The 10382-nt window shown below is 28.4% G+C and overlaps 1 long non-coding RNA gene across 1 annotated transcript; it reads left to right on the forward strand.

Moving 5' to 3' along the window:
• Window positions 1-327: 327 nt before the first annotated feature.
• Window positions 328-2154, forward strand: LOC136087216 (uncharacterized). Its single transcript, XR_010641632.1, has 2 exons — window positions 328-1861; window positions 2003-2154. It is a non-coding gene; the product is annotated as an uncharacterized LOC136087216 (long non-coding RNA).
• The last annotated feature ends 8228 nt before the right edge of the window (window positions 2155-10382 follow it).

The following is a 10382-nucleotide window of genomic DNA, read 5'->3' on the forward strand; positions in this document are numbered from 1 at the left end:
AACTCCCCATTTACACAGTGAAATAGCAGCTTTTCAGTTGCTGAAAATAACATTGACTTCTTGAAAAAAACTAATCTATCTTAAGGAAAAATGATGTTGTCTTCAAATATATTGGTAAAAAAAAGTCCTAATGTTGCTTTTGTTCTAGCTAAAATCTGTGTGCGTTTGCAGTAAAAAAATTAATAGAAATCAGAACTATATGTTAAAAAATATAATTTTGTTGACAAGTATTTTATAAATATATGTTTGTTGACAAGTTTAAATAAAAATCACTATATAATATTTAAAAATTTTGTTTAATTTTGTATGTATACGTTATCTTTGTATGTATACATTATCTAAATTTGTATGTATACATTTGTATGTATAATTTATCTACCTTGGTAGAAAATGGCTCTAAAACTTGTGTTTTGGATAAAGAGGCTAGCAGAGAAACACATTTGTCTTAAAAGTTAAATTTTTAAAAATTTACATTTCAAAGTTTTATTTATTTTTTCTATTCAGGTAATTTTTCATGGTTAATTTTTTACAAAATATTTCACATAAATAATAATAAATATTATTTATTTTACTACATTTTTTTTTAATGATTTTCAAAAAGTTGCGTTGAGTTGGATGGCAAAAATAGATAAAAAGGTACTAATGTTGCTTTTTATTTTAGTATCAAGAATTACATAAGGCCCCCACAAATCTTCAAAAGTTTGAATCAAATCAGAAAAGTAATTCGAGAATTACTTTTAAAAATCCATGTATTGAAATCAAGATAATTTCATTCATATAGATTGAACATAATATGTATTCTGTAAAATATTATCATAAGAGATAATATTTTTTTATGACAATGATTGATTACTATACTGCAATTTATAAAGTAAGGTCTTATAATAGAGGGGGAGCAGTAAACATCTGCTCTAAGTCTCTAATCTCATACAGTGACATTTTATTTTAGAAAAGATTAGTTTAAAAATCGTTCTTTTTTAAGATTCAAAGCTTAATTCAATTTGCAAATATATAGTATAATTGATTCGATATTCTATACAATGTTTAAATTTTGGATTTAGAGGGGCTTTGCATTTGTTGTGTAATGTTAAAAATAAGTAATTCAAGATTTTTCTACATTTTGTAGATAGATAAGATATTGCTATAGCAGTCTACATCAACAGTGAGCGCTAGTTCTTTATCTACAGAGCCCATTTTTGAAAGATGCCTAACAAAATCTGATGTGGATTTACTAGAAGAGAGAGTCAAGGCTAGCAATGTTTTTAAGATTAGAGTGATGAGTTGCTACTGATAACAACTCAATTGTTATGAAATGAAAGTTAACAATATGAGTTTCAACGTTGTATTATTATTTGTTATTCTTAAAAATAAAACATATGGGTTCATTTGCAAATAACGTCACACATTACAACTGTTTATACCCCCTTCTTCCCCCTTTGTCAGAAAGTGTCACAAATCATCAAATTTTTTCTCCTTGTCACGTAATTTTTGTGCGTTTTAATTAAACAATTATTTATTTATTTTAAAAAGTAGCAAAAATAGTTTTTAATTTTATTTTATGCAGTTTTTAAAATTAATTGTGACTTCACAAATTATTTGGCCTCTTCCCACTCAAAGTGAGACAAAATCAATGACCGCCTTTCCCCGAAACATGTGACGTATTTTGCGAACGACCCTTAAGTATTTTTTTGTTTTTTTATACATGAATTCTCTTAGTCGTTGTGAAGGTTATACTCCATATAAAAAGGCTTTTGCTATTGGAAAGTTGCTGATGAGCGAGGACGCTGGGGCCTGTTTTATGTCACTGGTGGTTCATTAAAGATAAATTTTAAAACATACACCCTGTATTATAAGATAGTAGGTAAGAATGGTTTTATGCAATTTAAAATTTTTTTTTTACAGGAAATATATTTTGTTTATCCCAGTCAGTCATTTATGTGACTATTTACTATAATTTCTGCAGTTCGATTTTTTTCAAATTTGATTTGAATTTTTGATTTAGATGCAGTTACACGACAGCATTATGATGCAAAAATTTGCGAATGTCATTGAGGCATTTTAGAATTTTTAAGGCAATCAGGAACACGACTCAATCGAAAAGTTTTGAAAATGAACAATGCTGCAAACGCTAAATAAATTGTTTGAAAACGTAAATTTTGTGTTAAATTCAATAAAAAACTTTCTTACTTATGCAATGCCTACTTTTATTCATTATTCTTTTGAGTTGGCTTTGAATTGCTCTATCAATAAATTTTTTGCTAAATCCTTTATTTACAGCATATTTTTTAGAAAACAAATAAAGATTTGAGTAATATGTATAAATTGTATATACAAATATTTTATATATATACATACAAATATATATATATATACATATATATATATATATATATATATATATATATATATATATATATATATATATATATATATATATATATATATATATTTCGTAAATTGTTGATATATATTTTTTTGATACATGCATCAAAAAGCGATATTAAAATGCCGTCAACTATTATAAAAATCAGTGTTGAATCACCAGAAAAAATGTTTGTTGATTAAACGTCGAAAAGCAACATTCGATCAACGTTTTTTGTAAATACCAAATCAACGTTGATAAGTGGTTAATATTTTGGACAAAAAATCAATATGGAACCAATGTTGACAAGAAACATTAAATCAACATCAAATCAACGCCTCGTTTTTTAGCGGGAAGACATTTGCCTAATTTCTGATAAAATGTACTTGCAAAAATGTGAAAAGTATTTTTCTGGAGACATGTAGAGATGCATCTGAAGAGTTGTATAAGTGAATGGTTTGTTTTATAGTAATAGTACCTAAACAAACAATCAATGCTAAATGATTGAAACAAGAAATTTTTAAATATCCTTGTATTCTAATTCAATTTGTATTTAATGTTAAAGTCACTGTGTGTGATAAACATTGCTCTAATGCTTCTTGTTTAAAAAAAAGCCATTTGTGCATCAAATCAGCAAGACGAAGATTTGTTTTTTATTAACATTCTAAAAAAAGTTTGCCTTTGTTTAAATTAAATTAAGTTAAATCATCTGTTATAGTATGTAAACTTATCCTTATAAGATTCTTTATATTAAAATACAATACTTCCAAGGATTGTATATACCATCGCTATTCAAGTTAGTTAAAAAAACAGTTAAAAAACAAACAATAAAACTTCAAAGTAATGTGTTCTTGCGTCTTAAATAAGAAAAATAAGGTTTCCAAAACGACGACGTAATCACCGTCGTCTTCATTCAAACCATCTTCATTTGGAGAACACTGATGATACTGCATTTCCAAAGACTCTCTCACTTTTCTCTTAAAATAGTCTGCCTCTACTTTAACCATGTTGTTTTTATTACAGCCAGAGGCACCTTGGCAATTTTTGGAATGTCCCGTCGCGCCCGAATTTTTCCATTTTCCCTCAAAAGTATGTTTTTGATGTTGACTAATGTGTGTTGAAACCTTGAGTTTTGTTTCACCTACATAGAATTTCCCACACGAACACTCGAGTTTGTAGACTCCAGGATAAAAGTTGTTGGGAAGTCGAGGCTTGTTTTTTTGAGTTATTAATTGTTGAAGGTTTTTTGGTGATTTAAAAGCTGGAGTATAGCCTGCATTTTTAAATATCTTTTTTAATTAAATACTTAATTTTGGTACCTATGGCAAAGAAATATAATTAAATTCTACTTTTTTGATGTTACTGTTGTTGCTTTGTTGAATATTTTGCTTATTGTTATTTCTTTTTTTGATAATGTTTTGAAGTATTTTTTTATTATGATCATTTTCTATGAACATTTCTGAAAGAAACTTTAATTCATGATTTATATGTTCTTTACTGCATAATGCAAAAGCTCTTTGGATAAAACCCTTGAATACACCATAAACTATTTTTGGATCGTAACAAGAATGCGGCTTAATTTGCACATTTGTTATTGCATCTTTGCGATCGATTTAAAAATATTTTTTCCGGATTTGTTATTTGTTATTGAGAGATTAAGAAGATTTATTGTGTGTAAATCACTTTCTTTTTCGATTGTATATTTGATATTGGTGTGTTGATTATTTAACAACTCGAGAAAACGTTCTGATTCTGCCTCATTATTAAAACGGGAATGGATTTTGTCAACATACTTTTTATATGATTTTACATATAATGGTGGTGTAAGACATTGTGCCTGTATTAAAGCTTTTTCTTCATAATGTTGCAGAACACTCTCTGTCATTTATACCATTGATGATAAACCTATGGGACAAGCATCTTCTAATGTGTGTATATTGTTTTTATGTAAAAAATAACGGTTTGACAAACACAAATCTAAAAGTATTTGTATTTCTGAAAACGATAACTTTGAATTAAAGACAGGACAGTTACGGAGTTATTCTAATTAAATATCAATAGATTCTTTAACTGGTACTGAAGGGTAAAGATTAACAATATCGATAGAAACTTGAGGCATCGTTCTTGATGCTGGTTTGCGTAAAACACCAAAAATAACAACAAAAGTATTTCATCCTGGCAATTTTAAACAAAATGTTTCTTTAGCGCTTGCAATTTTAAATGAAACTACATCCGCAGCGATTCATTGATACCATTCAAGCCTGAATTTCTTAGGGAAACGGCATTGGATTAAAGCTTGGCAATCACAAAAAATACTAAACTGTTAGAAGCTTACTTTTTTTTTACTATAAATAAGAACACTTATTAGATAAGCCTTATCGAGCGAGGACATACTTAATGACTTTGTTTTAACTGGGAGATTTCAAAGTGAGCCATTAGAAAGAAGATTTGGAAAATATAGACGAATAAGCGGTGGAAGATTTTTGGTTGGTTTAAAATATGTCTATTTCTGAAAGAAAAAAAAAAAAAAAAAAAAAAATATTAGCTTTAATGATAGCATGAAAGTGCCTCTCGAGTCAGAAAATATGTTAACAGATTTGAACAACTTTTTTCTTGATGTCATCAATCCAGATCATACTTATTTAACAATTATATTTAGGTCTCACTGTTCCTTCACCATCACTTTTGAGTTTTTGGATCACCATCACTGTGTTACACATCCTATGATTGGCTACTCATATAACAAAATAAATAAATTTAGTTTACAAGCACGGCAAGCTTTAAAACATTTGTTAAACCACTTTTATGACTCATTTTAAACTTGAGAAAATGAGATGAGAAAATGAGATGAGAAAATGAGATGAGAAAATGGCATGAGAAAACTGGGATAAAACTTGCTTGAAGAGTTGTTATTAACATTTTTCCTCATTGTAAAAGAATCTCTACCAGCGAAGTAACTGTTGCTCATGCAAAATCTTTTAAAAAGAGAAAGTTTGTTAAAACTGAATACATTATGTATAATATAATTATTTTATATTTTAATAAAAAAAGAAAAAGATTTAAATTTTTTAAATAACTGTTCTTGTTTCTTAGTTTGTGTTTACTTAAATTCTAAATTTTAAAATAAAGGTTTTTTTTATGTTTTTCTTATATAATGATCGTTCAATACCTAAATTATACTATACTACTTTTGTGGACTTTTTAAATTTACAAGGTAAAATTTAAGTTGAATATTAAGTTTTTGAAACACTACGGTTTTAAAAACTGTCCTTGTATTTTTTTTCTTTAAAATGCAAAATATACAGCCGTATAAATGAAGTAGGCCGCGAACGCAGCCTTTGAATAAAAAAGATATCGCCAACCTAAAAACAAAAATATATATTTTAGTCAACTAAGGAGCACATAAAATAATTATATGCTCTTCCAACAGTTATGTTCGAAGACATTTTAATTGTTAATTCAAATACTTGTTTTTTTTTTTTAGCTTACATATAATTTTATTTACCAATTATTAGATATCATTTCTCATTATGCCTAGAAAAGTATGATCTTAGGATCATCTTCATCATCCTCATAACTTTTATTAAAATTAATTTTTCATTGAACTCTTTTAAATAACAAATACTCAATCGGTTACTTTTAAAATAATCTTGACAATAAAGTCTACGACAAATTATAAAGACCGAATGAAGTTCACTTATACATATATACACAAATTACTTATACGCATTTGAGTGACTCTTGATTTTTATTACCAATAAAGTCTATCAAAATAAAAATTTACGTAATTTTTTTTATAAAATTATATAATATTCCAGAAGGAGAAGAAGCCTTTGTGAAATTCCTAAGATAGCATCGTTGGCGCCGAAACTCAAGTGATTTAGTCTTTTTAGTCTTTCGTAGTATAAAAGATTTCTCAAGCTTAAAACCCGTTTTGTTGCTTTACGTTAAAAGGATTCAACCAAAACTACCTCAGTTTTTAAATATGGGGTCCAAACAGACACTGTATATTTAAGGTGTGGTCTCATAAACATTTTATATAATTTGAGAGCCATTTTTTCATCAATGATGATGAATGTCTTTTTTAGCATACCAAGAATTTGCAGAGATTTGGAGACAACTGATTTAGTTAGTGTGCTTCACTTGAGATTAGATGTAAAAATGACTTCTAAATCACTCTCTTTAGTAGAGCTTTTTAGGCTTTCATTTATACCTTAGTTATTTTGCAAAGAGTACTGTACAGGGAATTGGTTTTACCATAATGGATAACACAGCATTATGAAATGCCTAATTTAAGTAACCAAGTGTTTGACCACTCGTATACTAAGCGTAGACAATCCTTATTTTTTCTAGTTTCCAGAGAGTTGGTACTATTCCAGAATTAAAAAATTCATATAAGATTTTTGTAAGCGGAATTGCGAAGCTTTTGGCACATATCTAAAGTATTAATGGGTGCATCAGGTCCGAAAGATTTGTAAGGGTTTAGATCGGTAAGTTCATTAATAATGTCTGCAATAGAGAAATCCAACTTGTTATTATAATTTCATTCAGGTTTAACTTCATTTTTATTAAAAATAGAATGCAATTGAGAGTTCAGAAGTTCAAATTTATCGGTAAGAGTTTCAGTAATTTCACCTGAAGCATTTTTGAGAGAACGAATTTTATTTTTAATTTTTAGTTGGTTGTTAATGTATTTGTAGGCGTGTTTTGGGTTGTTCTGAGATTTCGATATTATTTTTTTTTAACGTAATATTTTTGCTTTAGATATTTCAGCTTTAACGGAACGATTAAGACAATTGTAATTTGTTTTCAGATCTTTATTCTTCCATCTAGTTGAACAGTTGATGTGCCGAGCCAATATTTTTGCTCTGATCAAGCTCTTATATGTGGAGTAACTCAAGGATCATACTTTTTTTTTGTTTTTTGTCATGGGGATAAAAAATCTGCAAGCAGTACGATAATATGAAAATAATATATTGAACATTTGATCCGCATTTTTGTGTAGAAATAAAATATCCCAATCGATTAATGCAATAAAGTTTGATATTGAATTATAATCACTTTTGTTGTAACTAAACAATTGAGATTTGTTTTCGGGTAGCGGTTCTGAAACTAAGATTCTCCAAGCAATACTAAAGTGACCCTTAGTGTTACTACCAAGTACAGCATTAGGTGACAAATTTAAAATAGAATTATTGTTGTAGGCAAATAATAAGTCCAACTTTTTTTTTATGGAACCATGGATTGTCTGGAAACTAGAGAATGTGATGTGTTGTTTAAAGAGACTGTTTTGGTAAATGTTCCAAAATTCATACTCGTTAGAATTGTGAAAATGAAAATATGAAAACTTAAAATTTATTGATGAATATAAGTCTAGTTGAGAATAGTACAAAAAGTATTTTATCAACTTGTTGCTCAGCGTTTTGAGGTGATGGAGAGGAGATGAAATTTTGGGGCTTATTTGCTCCTAGCTTCCCATTCCTTATATGTTCCCATTCTTCATAAAATGTTCCATAACTTTTCCCAATAACATTAAAAGTACTATTTAAAAATGATTTTAACAAGATTTTAAATGATTAAAGCTGCGATGATTGGAGGCTGGGAACAAATAAGCCCCAATATTTCGTCAAAGATTTTTAAAAAATTATAATGATTAAAACTGTTCTTTATGCGTCTTCTTAAATTTTTTAAAACAAAATCTACAACTGGGTATCATTTATAATAAAAAGCAAAAATATAAAAGTTGGTGTTGAAGGGTTTCGCTCACCGCTGGCCTACTGTGCTCTGGCCTACTGTGCATAGGACGGTAAATACAACCTAACAGTAGTGACTCATTACTGCCTTGTAAGATCAGCAATTTTGCTCAATGTAAGTAGATTTGAGTTGTATTTGTTTGACATCAGTTGTTTTGATGGTTTCTTTAATGTACATTGCTACTCCTCCTCTACGTTTGTTAACCCTCATTTAATGATGGAGGTGGTACCCCGCTATAGAAATGTCTGCTGTGTTAGTAAACCAAGTTTCTGCAATAAATATAATGAGTGCTTGACAATATGTTTTAGCATCAGCAATACGTGCAGTTCATCAAGTTTTTAGTCATTTAGCAAACAAGGGTTGTTAGCCCAGAAACGTAGTTGATTGAGTTTAGAATTAGGTTTAGAAGTAAGAAACTATGCTGAGCTGGTTTAGTCCGTGTTTTGAGAGGGCGTTGTTTTTTAGTGTTTATGGTACTGATAGTCAATTAGTTATTGGCAGCTGCATTGGTTGTTCTTGTTGAGACATTGAGCTGTTGTTTTTTGGCTTTAACTGTTTCTTAGACTTATCAAGTTTAGCAAAGTTAGTTGATTTTGCTATGGCAGATTTATTACTGTCAATTGGTTTGATAGTGCATTCCTGTCGGTGGATGGAATAACGAAAGGGTCGATCGAGGATACCTAGGTTGTCTAGTTTAATGCTTTTGTTTATTTTATTTTTTTTCTTTGTTTAGCTTATATGAGAGTGAAACTTAAAGTAGACCACATGTGCGGCCTAGTGCGGCCTAGTGTGTTTTTGTTGCATATTTTAAGGAGGTTAATTAAAAAAACACTTTGAAAAAAAGCAAACAAAAAAAAAATTTTCATACTTCTTCTTCTTATTTCAATAAATGACGTCAATGGCCTAATATAAACCGTTAAAAAATTAAAATGTTATAAGATTGTCTCGCTGGCCTCATATTTCAATTTTATATAGTTAAAAAATCATATGTATATTTGAATAGTAAAATATTGCCATTTTGTTTGGTAATTGATATACTTGAACTCAAAAATATAAAAGTTGGTTTTGAAGGGTTTTGCTCACCTCTGACCCACTGTGCAGTGCGTAGGAACATGCTCTATGACCTTGTAACACATCCCCAGAATTTTTATTTAATTGTCAAAAAACTCTTTCTTATTTCAAAAATATAAAAAACATTTTTATTCACCGGGGGCCTGGGGAGAAATCACTAATTTAAGGCGAGTGTCCAGTAATTTTGTTGTTCAAGATAGGTATCTTAGAGCAATTTGGCTTGCTCAAATTTCTAGAATGTTAAATAAAGCATTATGTAAATGAATATAGAACACCAGCTAGTACAAATTATAGAAATTTATTTTTTCTCTTTTCTTATCTAAAATGATAGAAATAACTTTATAATAAATATTTAACATTTTTACACAGTTAAATCACATTTAAAGTTTTAGACCTTAACCCTAATCATTCCATGTAAGTCGCATCTAACTAAAGAAAATATGTGACTTTATCAAAATAGTTATAATAATTGATTTCATTAAAAAAGCTATCATTATATTAATAACATTTTATTTAATTTTTTTGTTTTATTATTTGTGTATTATAGTATTTGTGTTTATAGTATTTATTTATTTTTTTTGTTTTATTATTATTTTGTTTTATTATTTGTTTTATAATTTGTACAATTTTTTTTTTTTGGTACAATCTACGCCGTAGTGGCACATACTTTGCAAGAGTTAATTTTTATCTCTTTCTAAATAAATTTTCTTTGTCTTCTCTGACTTGAATCCTTGTCATAATGGATTTAAACCCACAATCTACATTATCGATCTTTCGACTAGCCAACTTTTAGTCAATTTAGTCGAAGTGAATAACAATACTAATAAATATCTTGTAGTCAATTTCAGGTTATTAAAACATAAATTATTATTATACATAAAATATCGAAATTTCTATACTCAGTCAGTATTACTTATAAGTAATACTGACTGAGTATAGAAATTTCGATACACGAGTTTTTGTAAGATTGTAAAGATTGAATTTTTAGATTTTTTTTTAGATAATTAGGATTGCTTACAAAATAGTTAGATACTTTTTTTTATTGACATGCAGTGGTCCAGAAGTTTCTTTGTAATATATTTCAAACTAAAATATAAAATAGGCCCAAACATTGCATGGTTTTTTAATACACCTATATAAAAAAGGAAGTAAGTTAAAGGAAGGCAACTACCGGCCAGTTTCTAAAACCTCGGCA

This window comes from Hydra vulgaris, chromosome 11 (assembly GCF_038396675.1).
Source record: "Hydra vulgaris chromosome 11, alternate assembly HydraT2T_AEP".
Lineage (NCBI taxonomy): Eukaryota > Metazoa > Cnidaria > Hydrozoa > Anthoathecata > Hydridae > Hydra > Hydra vulgaris.